Below are 24545 nucleotides of genomic sequence, written 5' to 3'. Positions count from 1 at the left end.
ACTGTATATACTACAAACTCGAAAAGAACACCATATTCCACAAATTGTAGATTAATGGAATACTGTATAATGATAAATAATGTGCCTTTGAAATAAACCTTAAAGGTTTCATTAAAGTAAAACTAAATTTATAGGGGAGCAAAAAGTCTCACCATACAACTAATATGTTTACTTACACAGTGCATATTTCAAATGGATAACTAAAACTTATTTAAAAAATATTTAATGACCAAGCTGTTATGTCTGCAAAAATCATATAGCAGAATCATTAAGGAGTTTAATTTTTTTAAAGGTGAACTTACGGATGGTAAAATTATAGAATTAAGGAGGTTTCCAATAAAATTCAAATACAAAAAGCATAAGGTCCTTCCACCATCTTGTTAAGCAAAGCAAAAAATATAAAGACTCATCATTTCACTTCAGTCAGAGAATTCTGGGCATTATACTATATGGCATGTGTCTTGTTTCATTCTGTGGAACAGCTCGGTAAGAGTCCCAGACTTGACAGCACAAAAAATATTTATTAACAAGAAATAAACATAACTACAGTATACAACAAACAGATGATGACCCAACAGCTCTTTATCTATCCAACGGGATATTTATAGATCTGAGAGTTCCGAAGTTCATCCTTCTATTGACATAAACATTTCCAAAATTATATCCTTATAATCTGAATACAATAAAAACCTTAAAAGGCTACATGCACATCCTAACAGACAAAATGAATCTCCACCCAGGACTAAAACATCCCCCTCTAATAGGATGCTCATGAATTAGTGGTAACCAATTTCCCTATTCTAACAATACAGTACATGACTAAAACTAAGAGATATTTTTAGCATGTACATTCCAGAATAAAAGAAATCAGAATATCCAAATAAATAATACAGGAAGCTCTCTTATATAATACATCTCAGAGTCTGGTACGTTTTCAATTTTAAGATTATCAAGATAGAATTTGTTTTCAAGTCTGTTTCAAAATAAGCGTTCTCTCACGGCACAAGTTTCCAATAAGATAATAATGATGGATGATAATGATAATGTCTGTTCTTCTCCCTGTCCTTTCTTTTTGTCCTGTTCTGAAAACTACTTTGTTCCACAGTCCAGTCCTTTAGAGACTAGCTCAATGACCTCACTATGAATGCCTGGATCACTGTTGAATATTTATGCTTTAATATTGTTGACTTAATGATTTACATTGAAGTTAATTAACGTGAGAAAATCATTAGGATTCCTTTGATCATCTGTATCTCGGCCTATGCAGCTATGTGAATACAGCAAAACAATACCCATTGATCCAAACCTACTGAATAAGGTAACTTTGCTGGAAACTCCAGATGTTTCTGACCTTTCTAAAAACTCAGCTGTCACCCAGCCACAATAGATAAATAATAAATATTTTAAACTATTATATTGGTGCACCCATCCATTATCTCTAAGCCACTTATTCTTGAGTGTCAAGGCAAGCCAGAATCTATCCAGTCCAGCTGGACAGGACTAACGACAAACAAATGCTCCCATACTGGATTGGAGACCAATCTATTATACCTATGTAGAAAGAGACGATTTTGAAGAGCTTAATATTTTGAATAGTCAAGCAAACCTAACCTCCTGCCTTCAGGCAGCAGGAGAAAACTGAGCACCTAGAGGAAATTCACAAAAACCTGGGGGAAATGTGCAACTGACAGGTAAAGTACAAACTGAATGCAGAAACCTACAGCAGAGCAGTGCTGCCATGTCACCATGCCACTATAAATTGTTCTGGTTCATATACTGTATTATGTTTTATTATTGCAAAAATGTTTCTTTGAGCTGCCCTACATTGTAATTTGGTACATAATGCTTTTGGTTTACTGATCGTTTTGAAACTAAGTAAGTTTAGATGAAGGGTTAAGGTAAATGGGTTGATGGTAATAGAAAACAGGTAATCCACAAAAATCCTTTAAAAGGAACTTGTTACTATACAATATATTTTTAGAATTATTGTCATAAAAATTCCAGTACACTGAGTTTTCATTGAGCAAACCTGTCAGTAAACTTTCAGTAAATCATTTTAAAAACTATTAATTTAAAACTATTGCAGTCACAAATAATACACACTGACAGAGGGAAAGGTATATGTATGCCTGTAAATTGTGCAATACTTACCTTGAAGTACCCCCTGATCTGGATTATGAGATACTGTAGGACATTTGTAAAATAGATAACCAACAATTTCAGTTAAACGACATACTGTAATTACTGTCATGCAAAACAGATCTACAGAGAAAATACTGGTGCTGTATAATGCATGAAAGACTTAATAGGAAATTGTTTCACAGACATTCCTAGTAATGATACAAAATATTCATCTTGTTGTATAAATACCTATAAATACCTATAGTAAGTGAAGGAAGCCCTAATTTCAGCAGAGAAGCCTTTATGTGAAGTCATCTCTGTGGTGTTCATACTGTACATGGTTGTTCATTTGACTGAACAGTTTTTGGGATTGTTTTTCCATTCATTCATATACTGTAGGGGTATCTGTAATGGTAAGGTTTCTCAGCTCAGAATGGCACATGAAAAGGTGAAAAAAGGTGAAAAGCTGTTATTTGGAAGGCAATAAAAATATAATCCATACTTAAGAGCTTCAATAAAATACAGCTGTATTGGCCCCTCTGAGCTATACTTGATGTACTTCTCCAGGAAATATTCACAAGTCCAGTCCATTTTCATGCTATAAAAAGGAAAGCACTCTCTGCATTTAAAGCAACATTAGAGTGTCACTGAATGTTCATCTGATGACATGTTAGCTCTTACTGGCCCAGAGTATTGATCAGAACAGAACAGCAGCAGCTGATGCTAATTAATTTGTTCAATTAATGGGTCTTCACAAATCTTGAGAGCATTGCTTTTGCAAGGGAGCTTCTACAATGTTTTCCATGTTTTTTGTAAAATAGTTGGAGGCAGGGATAAAAGAAGCATTGCCCAAGAAAGCAAAAACATTGTAAAAGAAATACAGTATGTAAAAAATAAGAAATAGAAAAAAGAAAAAATAATTAATAACAGTAAAAGGAAAAAGAAAAAAGAACTAATAACGGTACTATTATTGTGCTTTCAAATCACACTATTTCACTGCTATTTTAAGAAATAACAGTTCAACACTTTGCTGAGAATCCTTAATGGCTGTTGCCAAGAAAAGATTACTTTGTAAGGCCCCTTTCAAAAGGAAACTCCTTAATATTATATATCATTTATTCACAAGGCCAGAACAAAATACAAATTATCAGTCTTAGAGTAATACTACACTATGCAGCCACTCAGTAATGTCACTCTAAATGTGTTTGACCCTGCTTTTTTTCACAAATGTCTGTTTCCTCATCTAAGCTTGCCTGTGTAGCACAATCCATTTACAAAGGCAACAGTACTCAGTATGTAAACTACACAAATATTAAAATGCATATGGAACATACACCAAAGGCAAGGTCAAAAATCATTTCTTAAATGTTAAAAAAATATAAATAAAATGATAAACAATGTAAACAACAGCATCCTGTAATGCTGTTGTCAGGAGCATATTTTTTTGTTAGGGGAAGTGGTAAGTCAATATTTATGTTTTGCATTCACATCAAAACAAATCTCCAGTGATTCACACATGGCTCAACTATCAAAGGCGCCCAAGTGCAGGTAGAGCTCTATAATCCTAGTCATCTACTGTAGTCACTAGCTGACTGATGAGGATTCCCCAAGTTGTGGTGCACAGATAGCTGAATGGCAGCAGCCATATCATCCTGCAACTCGCAACTGGCAACCCACTGAAACTAAGCAGTCAGTACCTGGATGGGAGACCTCCTGAGAAAAACTAAGGTTGTTGGAAGAGGTATTAGCGGGGCCAGCAGGGGGTACTCAACCTGCAGTCCATGTGGGTCCTAATGCCCCAGTATAGTGACGGGGACACTATACTGTAAACAGGCGCCGTCCTTCGGATGAGACGTTAAACCGAGGTCCTGACTCTCTGTGGTCATTAAAAATCCCAGGGTATTTCTCGAAAAGAGTATGGGTGTAACCCCATCATCCTGGATAAATTTCACATTGGCCCTTACCAATCATGGCCTCCTAATAATGCTCCTCTATGAATTGGCTTAATTACTCTGCTCTCCTCCCCACTGATCGCTGATGTGTGGTGAGCGTTCTGGCGCAATATGGCTGCCGTCGCATCATCCAGGTGGATGCTGCACATTGGTGGTGGTAGAGTGTCCAGAAAAGCACTATATAAGTTTAAGCAATTATTATTATTATTATTATTATTATTATTATTATTATTATTATTATTATTATTATTATTATTATTATTATTAATGCCACCAAGGGTTGGGACTGATTAGTTGGCTAGGGCTCTCTCCTTTCACAGTAACAAAGAGACTCCCGTGTCTTCCCAAGTGCTTGCAGGCTAGCAGTGCAATACAATGAGGATTATGAGTCTCTTCCAGTTGGTACTGAATCTCTGGCGTGGAACTGTGTCAGAATTTGAGTGATTTGAAGATAGGCAAGTTGGAGTAGTCTGCTTATATATTCTTGAGCTGAGCCACACAGTTTGCGATTCCAAACTGGGTGGGTGTACAGCAAAAAAATAATTAGGAATTCCAAATGTATACTAAAAAAGAAAAAAAAGGCTATACTGCACTCCATGACACAGACAGTGTTTATGTTAATGTGCACACTATTTAAATCAGAAATAATGTGGGAAAACATAGGCAAATACATTCAACTGAACAATGTAGTGAACTGGGAACTTATTGTACATTAAAAACACATTACAAACTGGAATCATGCTGCATTAAAACACATTATAACAAATACTGCATATACAGTATATCAATAGTTTAAGACTGGCTACCAACCTGAATATACTGTATGATTACAAACAGGCAAACAATGCCTCATACACATGACATAAAGCCAATGGACTACTTTAAGCTCAGCAATGAAACAAAATTCCCTCCAAAAAGCTGAAATTTTGCTATGCATAACTCTACAGTTGAATAAAAGCACACAAATGAGAGAAGGTGATTCAGATACTCTAGTTTATTTAGATTTTAGTAGATATTTAATCTGAGCATCATTCAATTATTTCCTGAAGGGGGGATATTATCTCATATTATCAACAATATGGCTGGGCACCTTGTGGTAAATTCCCCAAACCCTTTGTGTAAATAATTGTTCTAGTTTTAAATTCAATTTCAAGTGGTTTCCATTTTTGTACCCTCGTTCGTATTCCAATGCTAATTCTGAAGATGTCCATTGCATTCATTGTCTTTGAGGACTCTAACACAAATATTTAGTTCTCCGATTCAGATAGAATTTCTTTGAGCCTGAGTGCACTTGGTTGCTCATCTCTGGACTGATTCTAGAGCAACAATATTTATTTTGCATTGTGATAAGCAACACTGTACATAATATTTCATCAGTCACACTAGTTTATGTTACAATTTTAACATAACATAATTTAATTTAAATTCTAAATGTTATCTGTTAACATTCTCCTTTTTAATCGTCTCCCCACACAGCCTAGAAGATGATAAGTATATCCCAACAAACACTTTCATATTTCGAAAATAGTTTCTCATAGGAAGCTTATTCACAGTGTTTCCCATTTCTTAATTATATTTTATGTTTTTGCTACCTGTATATAACATTCTGCATTTGGTATTTGCCCAGTCTTGAATTTCATCTATGCCTTTGTAAATTCCCTTTACAAAGCTTTTTAAGTGTTTGCCAATCCTCCTATTTTGATATCATCTGTGAACAGTTAATTATGTCAGAATCTATATCACTGGTACAAAATTAGAAAGAGCAGTTGTCCTGAAAACATATTTATGTATTATGCCAAACTCGCATCATCCTTACTAGAACATACTGTATATCTGTTCTCTATCCATCAACCAGTTCCTAATCCAAATGAATGCATTTTGACTGCCTTAATAAAAAGTTAATAAATTTTTCATGAAAAAAGTTATCAAAAGTCTACATATACCAAAACCCATTCTTTTCTTGCATCCATTACAACTGTTGATTGTTCAATGAATTTAAACAGGTTAGTTAAACCAGATCTACCTTTTATAATTCCATAGAGATTATCCTCTAAATCTTGTTTCCAAAAAATTCTTCAAAGAGATCATCTCATTTAGTTCTAAGTAGGTGCAGTAATAATTAGTGCATTCAGAAGTGTAAATAGGAGGTACTGTACTAATATACAAATAAGGGTCAGGAGTGTTGGGAAGTAACTACACAGCTAGAGTATCAGATCACTTAGATTAGATTTGGGGTGAGGCTGTAGGGTGAGAATGCACAACAGCAGCAGGGTGAGAAGTTTTTTTTCATTAAAAAATACCAAACAAATGAGAACTCTACCACTGCTGAAAGCCTTTCATATATTCTTAAAATAAACAACTATTATTGTAATCACCCAAACACTTCTCTATAATGCGTTGTAATAAAACAGTATAATAGAATAATTATTAAATTACAGATAGGTATGTTGCTTTTATCAAGATGGTAATGTAGAATAATTAATAGTATAAGAAAAAAAAATGAACACAATGCAACAGCTTTCAAGTTGCAACACTTCATATAATATGCTATAACCCATAAAAACAAAGAAACTGCCCATGATTCATTCTACCTTGTGAGTAAATATTTACAGAAACCATTTACTGAAAAAAATCTAAATTTAGAACAAGAAAACAAATTTAAAGTCATGATATTTCACCCATTACCACAGATCTTGTAGCAGATAGCTTCAAACTTCGCCAACTTGAGAGAGTCATTGCACAAGTTCTTGCCCTTTCAAATGGATGTATGCAGAAATTAATCACAAAGCTGTTAGTAACAACAGCATCCCAGCTGCAAAGAATCTCTCTGTATGCCATGTCAAGTATTAAACAACAGAATAAAAGAGCACTGATAAGACATATTCGAAAAAACCCTCACCAGAGCTTGTCAGATCTACAGTAACTTAAGTACCAGGGCATAATGCAAATATAGTATTGTGTTCTACAGAAGCTTGGAAAACTTATGGCACTATGGCACTATGGAGCGGTAGCTCTGTGGCTAAGGATCTGTGCCTGTGGCTGGAAGGCTGCTGGTTCAGATCCTGTGCATTTGAATGAAGAGCAACCCCTTCTTTTCCAGCATTTGATTTTCTTTGTGTACAGGAGCCATTTATTCTATACAGTACATACATTGTGGTATTCTTGTTTCTCAAGGCTAGACAACCTAAGTAGCACTAGTGAAGATGTGACCATTCTCTCACAATGTTATTTTGAAACATTCAGACCTGCATAGAGCATCTTTGCAATCTTGCAAAGATTGTTTCTCAACTGGAATCAGAATATACTTTAAACTACATATTTGGCACAATATAACTTCTTGAAAGTCAATCTGAATCCTTAAACAATAATTCATATTTAAAAAAACAAACTACAGCGTGGTGCTAAAGTATTCAGACCTTTCCTTTGGTGAGCCATTTTGTGAAATTACAAAATGATGTGCATACATTTTTTTTATCTTAATATTTTATTGACAACCTGAATGCTCAGATTGAAGACTTCTAAGGGTAAAATACAGTATGCTATAGTAAATGTCAGAAAAAAAGAAATACAAAATATTCCAAGACCTCAATATGTGGTGGAAGCAACTTACAATTACAGCTACAAGTCCTTTTGGGTAGGGCTCTATAAACTTTGCATAATTATTTGGTTCACTTTTAGGCCATTCTTCTTGGTATCTTTGCTCATGCTCTCAAGCTGTTTGGGGAGTGCTTTTGACAGCAATTTTCAAGTATTTGAACATATTCCCAATACAATTCAAGACACGACTTTATCTAGGCAACTCAAGCACATTCACTTTCTTAAGCCACTCTAATGTTGCTTAGGCCTTGCAGTGTGGGTCACTGTTCGGTGAATTTTCTACCCATTTTTTAAATCTCTAGTTTTGTAGTATCTCTGCTCTAAATTGCTATATCAATTTTTATTTCAATACTAACAAGCTTTCCAGTACCTGCTGGGGAGAAGCATCCTCATAACGTAATGCTGCACACATCATGCTTGACAGCAGTTAAGTTTCTTTTCAGTTTCAGGATATTATTGACAAATGGACCCTTCTAATAGACATATCTCATTTTTCGTCACTGAACTTTGTAACTCTTTCAAAGTCATAGTTTGCCTCACAATGGCATCCCTTAGTTTTCTCCTTGACTGAATGTTCAGTCTGGAGACATTCTGGTAGACTGATCTAGGGAGTATCTGGGTGCCTTACACTTCTTTGTGATCAACTTTACCATGCTCAAAAAGATATTAAAGGTCATTGAAATCTTTTTCTACTCTTCTCCTCAACTTTATCCCTGAATGATCCTTGGTCTTTAAGGTTGAATCTTTTCAATCAATGTATTTTATGACTAGGGACTAGATAGATGTACTTATTTTAAAATCATGTAAACCACTACCATTCCTCACAAAAGTCAGTAAAATAATTTAACTGCTTATTAAGGTAATTCTGTGCATTTAACTTTAGGTTTGCCATAGCAAATGGTATGAATGCTAGGCATTTTTCTTTTACATTAATTATTTATTTAATGCTTTCCTTTTTATTTAAATTTGTGGAGAAAGCTGAGTACATACTGTATCAAAAATCTAGTTTAGAAAAATAAAAATGGCCATTTCTTAAAGCAGACAGTGTCTGTGTCCTACAGATAACCAAAACACTTTCACAAAACACTTGTTTGCTTGTTTTGTTACACCCCTGTGACCACAGCAACCAGGTCAAACACCTCCCGGTGCCGTGACAACACGTTCAAGGTAGCTGTCCATGCCACCCACCCCCACTTAACTGTAATAATCCCATTGGCACCAGCCCTGTCCTGTCCTCAGTCACACACTCTGTCAATGGGCTTTCACTCTTCTTAACCAAACCAGCCTGTCTGAAAGATATCCTGCAATCTGCCTGAAACTGTTAGACCCTTCTGTTTCCACATCTGAGCCAGGACCTGACCACCAGCCGGCTCCCTGCCTGCTTTCTGTTTGCTGCACAGCTGCTGACGGTGTATACAGCAATCTCTCTGATCTGCCTAGCTGTGCAGCCTTTCCTGTGCTCTGCCTGGCTGTGCAGCACATGCTCTGCTCTGCCTGTCTGCCCAGCCCATCTTCAGCCTCGGCTGTCTGCTTGCTTTCACCTAGCTGTTGGTTCCCTCGGCCTGTCTCACAGCTATGGCCTTCCAGAAGTCAGAGCAGCACTGTAACACAACTGTTGTTAAATATCTGGCAAGATGAATTTCCCCAATATTTCTTCTTTGCTGATATTAAGTCAACGATATGCAAACAAGCTTAGCTGTCATAATAATAATGTAATTCAACAGTAAAAGTCTCCTACCTATTTATATTAATATTTAAAGATCTATGAAATATTAAAACCATGCCATCTTATAAAATATTTAAGAGACCAGTACAGAATTGGTAAGGAAGATGCGTTCAGTGAAGCAGAGCACAGATTATATTTGGTGATTTTAGAGGTAGTACACATGAGCACATGGGCAAGTGTGAAGCAAAGGAAAAAAGGATTTAACTGCATACTGTAAATATTGCTGAGTATAGCAATGGTTTTCACTGAACACTGTCCTGCCATCACATTATCATAGGCTATTTCCTTTTTCCTCATAAACAGGATGTTAATCATCTACAGTATATACAGTTGATAATCAGCATAGTGATAACCTGTAAAAGAAAGCTTTAACAGGGCAACAGTCAAGATTTTATTAGTTTCCTGGTATAATCTAAGAATATTTTAAAAGAAAATTTGAGAAAAGTCTTGCTAAATAACTTAAAAGAGTCAGTTTTTCACAAGAAGACTGTAGACAGTAGTGTGTTTTTTATATTCATTAAATGGCCATACTGTACATGGCTGAGGTAGATTATTGTTAGTGTGCCTGTTTATACACCTGCCAGGTATTTGTCTAGTCTTAGAATTAGTGTTGTCTTAGTAGTTTCAGTATTGTTAGAATACTGTGCACTGTACAATCTAGTGTAGTCAAGTATTCAAAGTCCTCACAGGCATTCACAAAGTCAATCCAATGGACTGTTTGTAAGACAAAAGTGAAAATATGAAATGGAGGACACAATTGGAAAAGGTGGCACTATTATTTCTGACCACCTGGGAGAAAGACTGTGTGAGATGCTGAATGGTTCACCTCATTGGTGTTTGGAACAGGAAGTCTGTGTAATGTGAGTTTCAGTTTGGAAGAGGTTTTTTTAAGCCAATGGGCAGCTTAGCTACTTGGTGATATTGAGAGAAGGGGTCCTGAAGAGGTCAGGCAGTTAGTTTTTTTTTTAGTGGAGCATTCCTTCTCCATTTCCCTGAACTAATTAAAGAGCACTTGTATTGTACCTTCTGGCTGCCACTCATGACTGTTTACCTAGGACCAGTTCATAAAAAAAGATCAATTGCTATGCCACTCAAGACCCTGGGGACATCACACTACTAACCAAGTGAGCTAGATGGACCAAATGTCCTCCTTTTGCTTGGAACCTGAAATACACCAAAACATGTTCACTATAAGTGAACATGTCCATGTCCATTCTTTAACCATCAAACAGCATGCTACTAGCTATGCAAAACTGGTATAATAGCTGGGAATCACCACTTGCTAAAACACTAAGGGCAGAATGGATTTCAGTGTTGAGGCTTCACAATCACGTACAGTATATCACCACGGAGAAAATTCTGTGCAATCCATATCACCTTTGCTTAATTTAGTATTCTAATACGCTAACTACACTAGGGATAGGTTACTACAGTACCGTGAGTATAGCAGTGATTTGCTGTTCTCTGCAAGAAAAGGAATAGCTGCAATCACCACGGCAACAGGGCCCAATGTTCTGTGTCTGTCCCGCAAGGCTTCCAGCTGAAGCCAAGTGGAAGGACCTTTTCTTACATAGTTTGTGTCTTCTGTCAACATAGATTAGGAAAGGTTAGTTCACACACAGTGAAACAAACATAATTCAGGCATGTGCTTTCTATCATTAATATAATGCTAAAGGTAGAGCTTAAATAAACGTGCTTTATAGTCCCAAAAAGGAATTATTGTATTAGGCTTTTAAGGATGTCTAACTACCTAAAGCTATCACTAATTTACTGAAACCATTTGTTGCGGAAAAAGAGAGTAACTACAGAATTAGTTGTATTTAAAATTAATGTGAGCCAGAATAAAACAAAAATCAAGAGTGTAAAATAACAAGATGCAATGTAAAACTTCCATTATGGATATATCTTCTGACTAAGACAAAAAAAGTCACCAAATACTTTTAGTCCAAATGCCTTTCTAATGATCTGGTGATTACAAAAATAATCAAAATTAAATGTTAATGAAACAATAATTATATCTAGGATTTTTTTAGATTCTGTATCAAAAATATGTATTTTTATAGACCCATAAAGTGATTAGTTTACATTAAGGGACTGTAATCTTTTTTAAATGAAATTACAATCTAGACAAATTATCAAGAAAAAGTCAACAAAGAAACAAACTATCAACAGATATTTATAATAAGTCCCATTCTACAAATTTGATAAATAATACTTGTAAAAAATACAATAATATCTCAAATTCACAAAAAACAATCTTCTGTGGCCATGAGTTATGATTCTGTGAAGAAATTAAATTATGAGCACATTCAACAATTATATTTTTATGTGATATATTTATATTATATTTTTTAGATGATAGCAGTACATTCATACCAGAGTGACTTAGAATCTTGCTATAATATGGTTGATATTATTTGTCTTTTTTCTGAATACCTGGAGATTCATATTAGAAAATTAATTTTAAAGTCATATGTTTCTTATAAAACAAAATATACATATGACAGGGCCCTTAACATGCATTTCTGGGTACATGAACTCAAACTAAATCAAATCTCCAACTCAGCAGATTCAGCTAAAATGGATCATTTTAGAGGTCATAAACAGAGATCTTTTTGACGAACAAAAACACATCATTAAGTACTGGGTTTATAAAGTATATTGAAAATGCTTTGAAGGTTTGATTTATCTCACACTCCTTTGGGAATTTAGCCGAGACTGACCAGTCCCAAGGTCAAGACCATGGTTTTGCGAGATAGACTTGAAGATAATCTTCAATCATCTCAGATGTCATGGATCTTAATTGCACATGCACATGGCACAGTACATAACAGTTCTGGAGATCACATATTCTAGGACTGTTGATTAGCCCTATTGATTTTTCATACCTTGAAGAGCATTTTCATCTTGATAGTCATTTTTATTGGCATTTTCAAAATATAATGTAAAATGAGTTCTAGTGGATTTGCATTTCATGTCATTCCTCTGTCCCATGGTTTTGCCCAGACATAGAGGGTAAATAAAAACATGCATATTACTTTACACAAGTATGCACATTAAAGATATTTATGCTCTGATAAACCTGCTCTTAAGAAAGTTGAGTAGCAGTACAAGATAATACTTAAAACATGTATCCATCTGCAATTTAATTGGAGACGTATAATTTTCTTCTTGTATTTTGCCTACACCAGTCCCATAAAATGGAGGAATATAACTCCATAAGCAACACAGGAAATATACAGGAGTACCAACATAAAAGTACAGAACCCATTTCTTGTCAAGTGTGATCATAACACAACTAGAATGTCAGTGAAACTGTTGTTGTGAAACTAATACCTCACATAATCTCTACAGTACATCATCCAAATGCCATTTCGATATAAGTAGTAATTCTGACTCTTAGCCTAAAAAGTTCACAAAAATATGACAATATTGAAATCTATTGCTAATTTCAAATAAACACAAATGTTTTCTTCAAACATATCATTTAGCTTGAATCTGAAATATAATTGCCCAAGGTCCAAACAGACTGACAGTTTAACAAAGACCTGCAGAACATAGAGTGTTGGGTCAACTGTTAACAGACAGCTAGATTAGTTTTTTATACCTTGTACCTTATACCAAAGCTTATAAACTGTAATCCATTCAATTTATTCTTACTCCAGTGCTTACAATTAATCTTTAAAATAAGAATTAAAACCTTCAATATAAATATCTCAAAGCCCTAATCTGATGTGTTATAATCTCAATGAAGTGAAACTGCATTCTTGTGTCAAAAGAAATAAATCAACATTACTGTACATGTGCATGTAAATTACACTGATGTGAAGACTTTTTTTGCAAGATGAAGTGCACTTTCACACACAGTTACTGCTAGTACTCAAAGGCCAGTCCCCTAGACAGCTGACAACATTTGTTGTAATGACAACACAAATCAATAATAAAGATTAACAGGTACACCACAGGAGGTGGGATTGTTACCGCCACTAGCCTACTTGAATCCACTAGTCATCAGAAAAATACAAGAACGGAAAAAATGAACCAGTGAATCATGGAATATCTTTGAAACCGCCACGACACCAGAACATTCAAAACCTACCACCTACTGTACATGGCTCAAACCAAGAAGGCCTTTCCAGACCTTGGTGATCTTCAGTTTTATAATATATTTTTTTATAATAAAATGCATAATGACCTACAAATTGTAAACAAAATTAAAAATAAAACTGCAAACTCATTGAAACATCCACTCCACTTCTATGACATTCCCATAAACAGTAGGTTCATCACAAAATTGTGGCAAAACAATGCAATGGACACACCACTAATTACTTTATTACTTTATTAAAAATAAAGAGCAGACATTGTTAAAAGCACAGAGTTTAAATTGAGGGATATGAAGCAAAGATTATATAATGTACTAGTAAGGCGTCATTTAGAATATTGTGTGTAATTTAAGGCATTGTTTTCCAAAAATATTGTTGCTCAGTCCAGAATAAAAGCAGACAGAGATAAACAATGGCCTACACTGACAGGCTAAAAGAAATAAACAAATATTGGTGATTAAGAGTTTGTTAAGAGAAGTAAGTGAAAGTAGCAGAAGCACATGGCGCCATACATACATGGGTTCCTACACAAATACAGGAATTAATACATTAAAATGAATAATTATGTAAAGTGATAACTCTACAAGATACTTGGCCAGGTAAGGAAAGACCTGATGTCTTTCAATGTACTGTATGAGAACCAGCACCAAACCCAATCTAGTAGCTGACCGCTCAAGATGAACTATGCTCCAAAATATAATTAGCTAGCAATGTAACCTAGCCCTAATAGCTTCAATCCAGACTTTAAGGATCATTTTCTTTGCAGCCATTAAACACACCTATAAAATTTTATATCACATTAAAACGATTCAATGAGTCATCATTAAGAAAAAATATACAGGGATCAGGTCACAAGTGAAGCCTGTAATAAAACCGATCGCAAGACTGAAACCATTTTAGTCTTAAACAGAGAAGACTATGAAGGGACTTGATTCAAGTAATTAAAACCCACAAAGACAATGACAAAGTTAATTTAATGGACTTTGAATCATCAGTGAAACATAAGTGGTATGTACAGGAAAGTACATTTGAGACTGAGAACAGGAGGTAGTTTTTACTCAAAGGCTTGTGAAAGCCTGGAACAAAATATTCTGGCTTCTTTCAGGAAACAGCTGGATACCAATACTTGGATACCAATAGCTGGATACCAGAATAAAATTAGCTATGAGCAATCAGCTGGGCTAGATGGACTGAATAGCTTCCCTTTGTTAGAAACTTTCCTTATTTTCTTATGTGTTTCATACTCAAAGGTGACCACCAAGTCATGGGAGTACCTTTACATGCAACAGACTGAGGAAACACTGTTCCACAACACTATAGTGGTAGCTGGCTAATTGTTCACTCTTTACCTGTGTTTAAAGCTGTAAGTGAAATTGTTAGAGAGGTAGGATATCTACAGTATCTATCAAAAGTTGGTTCTCCAAACAGACCACTTAAAGTTCTGAGATTTCTAATTATGATAGACAAAAAAGGGAGTAAAGAGTTACATAATTCACAAAGCCACTTACTGGGTGTTTTTTTATGGAATTTCTCTGAAAATAATTTAAAATGGAAATATCTCAATGCAAAATCCCTTAAACCTGTTGAATTTAGAAACTATTTTTCAAAGGGCAAGCTGGCACTTGCTTCCTCCATAATTCCCTACTGTGATGCTCAACAACTTTAAATTATTAAATTAATTACTTTCATTATTGTACCAGCTACAATGACACATAAAACAAATATTAAATTATTCCAATGGCTAATTAATTGTTTAAATACATTATAGCTTGATATTATCTGTCCATTCAAATTCTCAAATGTAAACCCTTGCTGTATTCAAGTAGTTCATATCTAAATGGGTCTGAATCTCGGCACAACATAAGGGTCATAACATAAAAGTTAAATGCAGCTATCATGACATAGTGACAGTGGAAAAAAAATGCCTTTAGTGTTACCTTTAGTGTTTGCATACTTCTGGTCTAGAAATGCCCAGGTGAATATGTTATTTTTGCAATCCAGGTATGTCCATTTATTCCAATCATAAGAACACTATTGTTTCTCTTCGAGGGTTTGGTGTTGCCTTCCAAAAGTTCAAAATATATCCTTCAGTTTTTCAGTTGGATTTAAATCTTAAGTGATCAGACTAAAGCACATTTACCTAATGCTTCCAGTGGGTCTGTTGGTTAGATAAAAAAAATAAGCTTAAATATTTCTGGGAGCAACATGTGGTCAACTGAACAAAATGAGGAATGGAATTGTTTTTTGTGGAGTCTTCCATAACAGTACTGGCACATATCCTAGAAAGTCTAAGCAGAGACTGGGATTTTTTAGGATGAAATAGACCTATGCACATGACAAAAACCTCAATTCTCCACCCGTCCTGTATTCTCCCTGTATTTACTTGACGGCATCTTGTGAGAAAATAAACATTCGCTCTAGTCCAGTTGTTTTCAGTCCTGATCCCAGAACACCCCTGTGTCTACAAGATTATGTTCTAACTGGGCACCTAATCATCAGTGGTAACTGATCTGCTTGCTTGTTTAGGCTTTGTTCTGCACTCTCCCTAGTTCAACCAGCATCACTACTGGTAGGCACTTTGCCAGCAGAAGAGGACTGGACTATTCAAGTCAGCTGTCTGTTTTTTTTCTATGAGGGAAAATATTTCTGCATAATTAAAATACTTCTGATGAAGGTGGAAGGTTGTGTACTTTTGTCCAACTGAGCAATCTTGCTTTTATAAAATATACTGGGTTTTTAATGTTTAATGATTAACATGCTGTAATACACAGTTTAAAATTATTAAAAGGCTAAAGAGTATACAACTTAAATTCTTAATTGGAAAAAGATTGTCCCTCAGCAGTGACCAGGATCCGAAACCGGGTGTTTTCTGGCAATAGCCCAAATGCTGTGCAGGAGAGGTTAAGCTTTATTAGCTCCACCTGGCGGTTTTACCAGGTGATTCCGAATACTATCATCATAACTTGCAGTATGATGCAGTATGATGCGTTATTATGCAGTATTATGCGTTGTGATCCGCCACGCCCACCGTGATTTGACACAACGTACTTTGTGCATTTTGAATGGCTGGATCTGTAACTCACACAATTTTCTGTTACAATTTCTCAGTTCTGTTACAATTCTGTTACTATCCATCACTAAAGTCAGAATTAAAAATAACCTCAAAGTTGTAGGCAACTAATTTGACTATAATATGTATATTAGCATATTGAACATGTGAAGATGGAGTCATCTTTGATCTCTAAAAATGCTCTATTCTATGTATTCACTAAGATACTGTACGTGCTTTAACATGAAGTCCTATAATGTTTAACACACACTGTACTGTATGTCTCAACCATAAAGGTATGTAAAAAATGTCTATGTCCAAGTATACAGAATCAGTTATTTTTCTTTGGAAGTGTTTTTACAATACAAATCACAATTCTTAGAGTAAATGGCTGTAACCTATATTTAACCCTGAAACTACTTATGCTTAGTGGCCTTATCTCTACCTCCCCTGCCTAGAAAACACACAGATAAATGTCAGGACTAATGTCTCATGTTCCTCATTTGTTTTCATATGGTATACTGCTTTGGCACATTTGTTTTTGCAGGAATGCACTTTTGAATGATTTAGAAATATTTAAAAATGTTTGCAGTGTTAGTAACCAGAGAACTCTTTTGGCCTTGTCAAATTGGATGACACATTATTGAAAGCTATTTCCAGTGTGTTGTCCTTGTAATGTAAAGACATTTCATTGCCAGCAACTACTACTGCACGCTGTATTGTTGTGCATTTGATATATGAACTTTGATTTGATTTGAAACCTTAATTTGAAATGGCCTAAATCCATTTTGAAGAAGACAGAAATAGTGTGTTAACAGTTTCATGCCAATAATAAACTGGGCTGTTGATTCCTGGTGTGTTCCCAGGATAATGCCTAGATGTTAATTTTGGTGGTAAAATGTGGCATTTATGTCCTGTTGCCTCACTCTTTTTACGTCTAATTGTTTAGGTCTATTTTTTCTCTCCCTTCTGAATTGTTGCCTGTCTCAACAGATCATCCTGAACTCTTGTTTGCCAGAACATACACATATTCAATTCGATATATATTCAACTACATATATTCAGTTACTTTAATCTGGCTATTCTTTAAATGTGAAGACCAGAAATATTTACTACATTTTCCAAGACCTTCCCTGTAATGTATAAAGTATACTACTGTGCAGAATTCAGTAATACATGACTATTCACCTACATCAAAAATGATGAAATAATAATACTGAAAAAAAAATTCAAACCAAAAAAAACCCTAATCCATCAGAATAATAATCTTGTGTGGGCGTATAATCTGCTCTCCCTGTTATTTCTAATTTCTGATTTCCTTCCCTCCCTTTGTCTCTAGATATATACACAAAATAGATTATTTTTAATAATTCTGATATCACTCTCTTTATCTCAAGTCCATGGTAAGCCTTAACCCACTCTACACATTTACTCCTTCCACATTTCCACTCTGATCTCTATAAGAAATCAGGACCAAACAGAGGAATCATATCTGAATGCAATTAATGTTTCAGGCCAAAATAAAAACTAGACCCAACAATACACAAAAAACAAAACATCATTTTCACTTCATATAAATCTTTTCGAAATAAGGATGGGCTCAGGATGAACTAATTAAGTGTTCTATCTCCATAAGAAAACTTCTAGATCCTTTATTTTGACAATTGTTATGAGTGAGTGGGAGAAAATTAGTCTAAGAAAAAAACAGTTACACACTCCTACATTATTCACTAATTAGCACACATCTCTTGCTCTCGTTGATATCACTGCTTGAAGTAGAAATTAAAAACTCCCACTATTTTTTTTTAATTTCAAACCAGCATGCGGTAAACTACTTCAGTTAGAATACACTGCAAACATCAGCACAAATATAGTACTGAAGCAGAACTATCTAATACCTACTCTTATGGATGTATTATAGTCCATTAGGCAAGCATTTTCATTAAGTTGTTAACCTCCTAATGCCTTATCCTTCTGGGGAAAGTAAGAGACCTTTGACGAATAAAAACTTTAACTATGAATCGTAAAAGCAAATTATAAGTAACTAGTCTCCACCAAACATCTTTAAGGTCTTATTGTTTTTGAACATTTGCTCTTTTTCAGAAATGATATTCTGTACCACATTTTCTAAAAAATCTGTGTCTAAACAAAGAAATCTTAACTGCTCAAAGACTTACACTAATAAACAATTTACCAATAACTGAATAGCTCTAAGATTTTAATTAACAAACATAAGAATATAAGGATTACAAATGAGAAAAGGCCATTCTGCCCATCTAACTTGCTTGGTAGTTGGTAGCTAATTGATCCATGGATCTAATGCAGCCATATTTTAAAAAGAATCTCAAGTACTGACTTAAAAGGAACTGCAGCCCCAGTTTCTCAAACTGGTTATTACATTTCAGTAAAAAAATAAATTCATAATATAGAAAAAAGTTACAAATTTCAAATAAAGCTCAAAATCATGAAGTTTGTAAAAGTACTGTAAATCACCATGTTATCTCAAATCCTTGATCTCGTAATGGGCGAGAAGAAGAGTTCCCACGAATTGTGATGTGATGCTGCCCTTCCTGCTCACTAGTCACTGTACTGACTAATGTACAGTATGTGATGAACAAGTGAATAAGTGCAGGTTGTGTAGCAGACATTTCACCACAGAAAGTTTCTAATGTGATCTGTGTGCAGTTAACAAGTAAGTTCCATTTTAACAATCTTGAAATGAAGAGCAATATTTATATTGAATTAAAGAGATGTATTCACAAGCCTGCTTGTTTACAATGTAACAGGGCTGCTTCATGTTGTAGTCTTTTCAATGCTCGGTAACTTCAACCTGTCAGTGTAGGATATTCCCTGTGTCCCCAGAAAGTATATAATTGCTGTTCTTTTGACTGATTCCAGAGCAGCAATGTCTTTTTTTTTAAATGTGATGACCAAAACTATACACAATATTCTAAAAGAAGCCTTAAATTCTATGTTTTAACTATATAACCTACCATTTTGTTTGCTTTTTAAAAAGCCTCCCCACATTGTCTAGACGTACAGTACATTATGTGTCAACACATAATTCTAAGTAGCCCTTTTCAACTCAGTACTTCCATTTTTTTATAGTATATGTTTTAGTTCCTGCATGGAAGATCCTGCATTTGTTTACACTAAATGTCATATGACAGCTACTTGCTTAATCTTGAATTTTAACTAAATCTTTTCTGAATTTACTTCACGTAGAAAAATTAGTAAAACACTTCTACAGTGTTTACTAACCCTCCTACTTTGGTATTATCTGCATACTTGACTAGTTTATGAAGTAAGTCACCAATATACTTTAGATCAATGATATACTTTAAGTAAAGCAGTGATCCTAGTACAGATCCCTGGGGTACTAAACTAAATCATCCCTGTTTGAGTATCTACTCCTTATATCTACTCCGTTTCATATTTACCAATTCTAAATCCAAACTCTAATGTTCCTCTGATTACATACCTCTCACAATTTGAAAATAAGCATTTATGATGACACCATATCATACGCTCTGTGTGTGTCCATTAAAAATCGAACAAGTTAGTTAAGATAGACCAACATTTTCTGTAGCCATGCTGACTATTCCCTGGGATATTATTTCCAGTTCTAACTTTTTTTTTCCATAACCTTACACACAATAGAGGCCTTGATTCAGTTTTCTCACCCTTCCTATGGATGGGCATTACATTAGCAATTTCCAATCCATGGACACCAATCCTGAGCAATCATTTCATAGCTACTGCAAACATTAATGAAAAGACCAGAATGACACTCAGGATTACTTGGCAAGAAGAATGGGACTGCATACACTGCATTTCTAAAATGATTTACATGTGAAGAAAAAAAGGAAAGCTCTTGATGTTATTTCTACTATTGTTGTCACCAAGAAAAAAAAAAGAGATTACAAACTATAGATCACAGAAAATAAAGTATTATGCTCAAACAATTTCATTGTGATTAAATATGCAGTTTGTCTTGGAACAGTTCTTAACTGGCAACCTTTGAAGTGCGAGAAAGGAAATATTCTCGTTCATCAATAAATAGCACTAGTCATAATTCTTGTTTTAACACAGTAAACATTCAGATATAATCTGTTTGTCTACAAGTACTGTATTTGTATTCTGATGTCTTCATAGATACCTTTTCAATTATTTGAAAGCTTCCTTTGATGTAAAATAAATATGCATCTGCATGTGTTCACTAACACTTTGATTAAAGTTTAATAGTACATTGTACCATATATGACAGACATTTTACTGTTTTGTGGTTACTGGTTGATGGAATAGCCATAAAGGTAAATGTAGAGAAAGATCACTGCACTGCGATAGTCGCTCTATTAATTGAACAAGGCAGAATTTTACTACCACTGCATTATTAAATAATACCAGAGGCTATGCCTAGGGAAGGATGAGTGAAATAAAGAGGAGGCAATATATTTCTTCCACAGTCTCATTCCCAAAGGCAATAAGCAAATGGAGGAAAGATCACAGGAGTTACAGCATGTACTTAAAAGTGTTTTTTTATATTACAAAATGAGAATGTTACAATAGCCATGTTATTAATGGTACGTCTTTACACTTCAACAAAATACAAATACATCAACAACTACTTGTAATAAAATACATAATATATAATTGGACTTTGTTATATTGACAGTGCTTTGCACACATTTTATACATTCTACACTGTTCTGCATTTTTCTTTATTTACTAACCAGTTTAATCCAATGTTGATCTGTTACTGAAATTTCAGCCCTTGTTATTTTCAGTTAGAAATTCATAAAGTTAGATTTGTATTTTGAAGAACAAAATGTAACCTTTAAGACCAACAAATTGTGTTAATGATGATGAACACCTGATTGTAAGTCAACTAAGTTCGGTTAGTAAATGTGAAGGATTGTCTGTGACAACAGTGTATAATAGTTATTCATTTTACCTTGCTCTGATCACAGGTTTTCAAAGATTCAGATCAATCTGAATTAGACGTCACTGAAACTGAGCTGTATTAACAAAAGTTATAAACAAATAAAACTCCTGGTAGCTTTGAATAAAGTGTTGATACCCATAACATTCAGATATTATAACTCATGACTGTGTTTTAAAAATTCTACACAGCAGCATACATTATTAAAATGTTGATTTTCACTAGAATTAGAAACCACAATATTACCATGGGAGTGGTCTTGAAATGTTTATACAACCATAATATGAGATATAAAAACAGTGAAGAAGCAGACAAGTATCAAATTCAGTTATATATTCATAGTAAGAAACAGAAAATATAGTATTTTAAAGATAGAATAATGTTGTATAGAGTAAACATGCTCTTTGGAGTAATAACCACTGTATGTGTATTGCATGTGCAGAAAAATCTTTTACTGATCTTTTTTAACCTTGCACTTACAATGAACCTCCTACTATCCTGAAGCAGCCCCAGTATACAAGTTAATTCCTATTAACTCTGTAGTTAGGTACATCATGTGAAAGAGGGCATGTGAATCTGATAAAATATATTAGATTTACTCTATTTAATTGTGGTGATGTGTATTTCACTGAGAGCATGATTGATGATTTGAAGTATATCGAATGTAATAAAATATAAATAAAAGGTTAAATCTGAAGTATTCATAACAAAAATCAGTAATAGTTGTACCATTGCCGTTCCCTACAATTACTATAGAAGAATTATTAATTTATTTTATGTCTAGCAACACTGATACTCTTTAGATTATGTCTTACATGTCTCTAAGTAGACATACACTCATTGATATACAATCTCAGAAAGAGTCACTGTATCTTTCCAGAATCATGAAGAAAATTTTATTTAATTTAAAAAGAAAATAAATAATAATTACATATAATGAAGAGCAACACAGAAGCAAATACCTTCACATGATCATGTCTGTCAGTATTAACTTCTTAAAGGAAAAAACAAGTAAAGTGGTTCATTCAAGTGCTCATGACTAAACTTACATTTATTGCTCTGCAATATCCATTTTTATTAAAATGATGTTTAATGCACTTTAATGTTATTTAGAAATAAACGTCTTACTGTATATACTAAAATTGATACATCTTATATATACTGCTCTGAAAAAGTACTAGTACTATACTTTGAAGTCTAAAACTGGGATTTTCACTTTGAACTATAATTTCGCAGGAAAAAACCCATAAGTATTCCTGAGCTTTTTATTTTTAATAAAATTGATTCCAGTCTACAAATCTGAATCAATTAAACAAGCTTATAGTGTTGAACCTCCCTATTTTAAAAGAGCAAAAATATTGTGACAGCTGGCTGATATGCATCTCTTTTTGGTCAACTATTCCTAGTTGGTTAAGTAGGTACTCATACTGTAAAAGATTCATTGAACCAATCAACTTGTTTTGTTTGGCTTCAGTGTTTGGAGTCTTTAATCAAAATGACTTTTGGAAACCAAAGACCTTTCTTTTAAAGAAAAACAGGCAATTCTGAGGCAGAAAGAAAATAAAATCTCAAGCAGATCCTTAGCATACAAATCGGGCAAACCATACTAAAGAAGAAATAAATGATCAAACCTGTAAAGGAAAAACTTTCCTTTTCACTTTCTCAGTGAAATAACTAATAACCTACAGAGTGCTAAGGTGATAGTATAGGTATCCAGAGTTCACAGAGGATAGCAGAAATATACTGTAAAGTCTACACTGCATAACTGGTCAGCACTGAGCCAGGAGATCTTTGGTCCAATGTTTTATGGGCAGATGAGACAAAGATAAACCTTTCTCAAAGTGATTGAAAGGTTTAAGTGTGGTGAATGAAATGTCATGCATGTCTGTCTCTGGAACTGGCTCATTCATCTTTATGGAAGAAGTAAATGATAATGGTACTATGGAAGCCCGTTTCCGCCAGGGAGTAAAAAACAAACACGCCATGGTATCTCAGAATTGCGACTCGAGCCAATGCAATGAGGCACGAACTAGGGTGGGAGAGGTGAGGGCACAAGCCCAAGAACCCGAATCTGTTACAATAACAAAAGGACAGACAATGAAATGTGGGCTATTTCGAAGTCCCAAATGTGAGATAAAAAGTAGCAATTGCGAGATATAAAGTCGGAATTCTGACTTACTAAGTCGCAATTCTGAGATGCTAAGTCGCAATTCTGAGTTACTACAGTAAGTTGCAATTCTGAGATACCATAGCGCGTTTTTTTTACTCCCTGGCGGAAACGGGCTTCCATAGATGATATCAGCTTGAAAGCAGAATTTTGAAGTTTACTAAAATTGTTTGTTTGCTTTTGTTGAAGGAAGTGCTTCTTTACCTTAACTACTGTAGCAGTGCTCCAATGACCGAAAACTTTCAACCTAAGCAAATGCAACAGGATAAAAAAGTAAAAAATCCAAACTGGCCAAGATAATTTCCAGATTTAAATACAACCGAGAATGTCATTTTACATGCTTAAATCAAACATCAGAGCACGACTCAAAGTCATTGCAAAAATGGTTTTAAAAAAGCATCTCAAACAACTACTCAAAGAGATTGATAAGCTCAGTAGTTCATGACTTCATGCTGTTATTGTCTCAATATTATATGCAACCAAATACTGCCTTTTACATTTTATTTACTTAATGTTCCAATACTCAGTTATGTGTTTATTCTTAAATAATCAAGTGTATGCATAGACTTATACAAAATAAATTAGATTATTTTGTACTTCTCATTCATATCACTCTCATGATCAATTACTGTAATGTAAAGCAAAAATATTTTTGTCTTTGCTTTAACTATACTTTTGAAGGGCATAGTAAACTGTGCCTGTTGCCTGCCTTCAGGACCTTGGATAGCTCCCTCCCTTTGAAAGGTAAAGATCCTATTCCTCATCACTGTCATGGTGAGTTTATTTTTTTGTTACAAGCACACATCGTAAAACACATCAATACAGTTACTTTAACATGAAATCTTTGGAGTACAATATGTACAAAATATTCATGAATATATTAGT

General features: G+C 34.4%; 1 protein-coding gene across 14 annotated transcripts in view; it reads right to left on the bottom strand.

Annotated features, from left to right (window-relative positions):
* The window catches only part of ppfia2 (PTPRF interacting protein alpha 2), a 299302-nt gene that overhangs the window by 155187 nt on the left and 119570 nt on the right, over window positions 1-24545 (bottom strand). The gene's annotated exons all lie outside the window — the stretch shown is intronic.

This window comes from Lepisosteus oculatus, chromosome 7 (assembly GCF_040954835.1).
Source record: "Lepisosteus oculatus isolate fLepOcu1 chromosome 7, fLepOcu1.hap2, whole genome shotgun sequence".
Classification (NCBI taxonomy): Eukaryota; Metazoa; Chordata; class Actinopteri; order Semionotiformes; family Lepisosteidae; genus Lepisosteus; species Lepisosteus oculatus.
The sequence above is the reverse complement of the archived record's forward strand: the minus strand, read 5'-3'. Positions and strand labels throughout refer to the sequence as shown.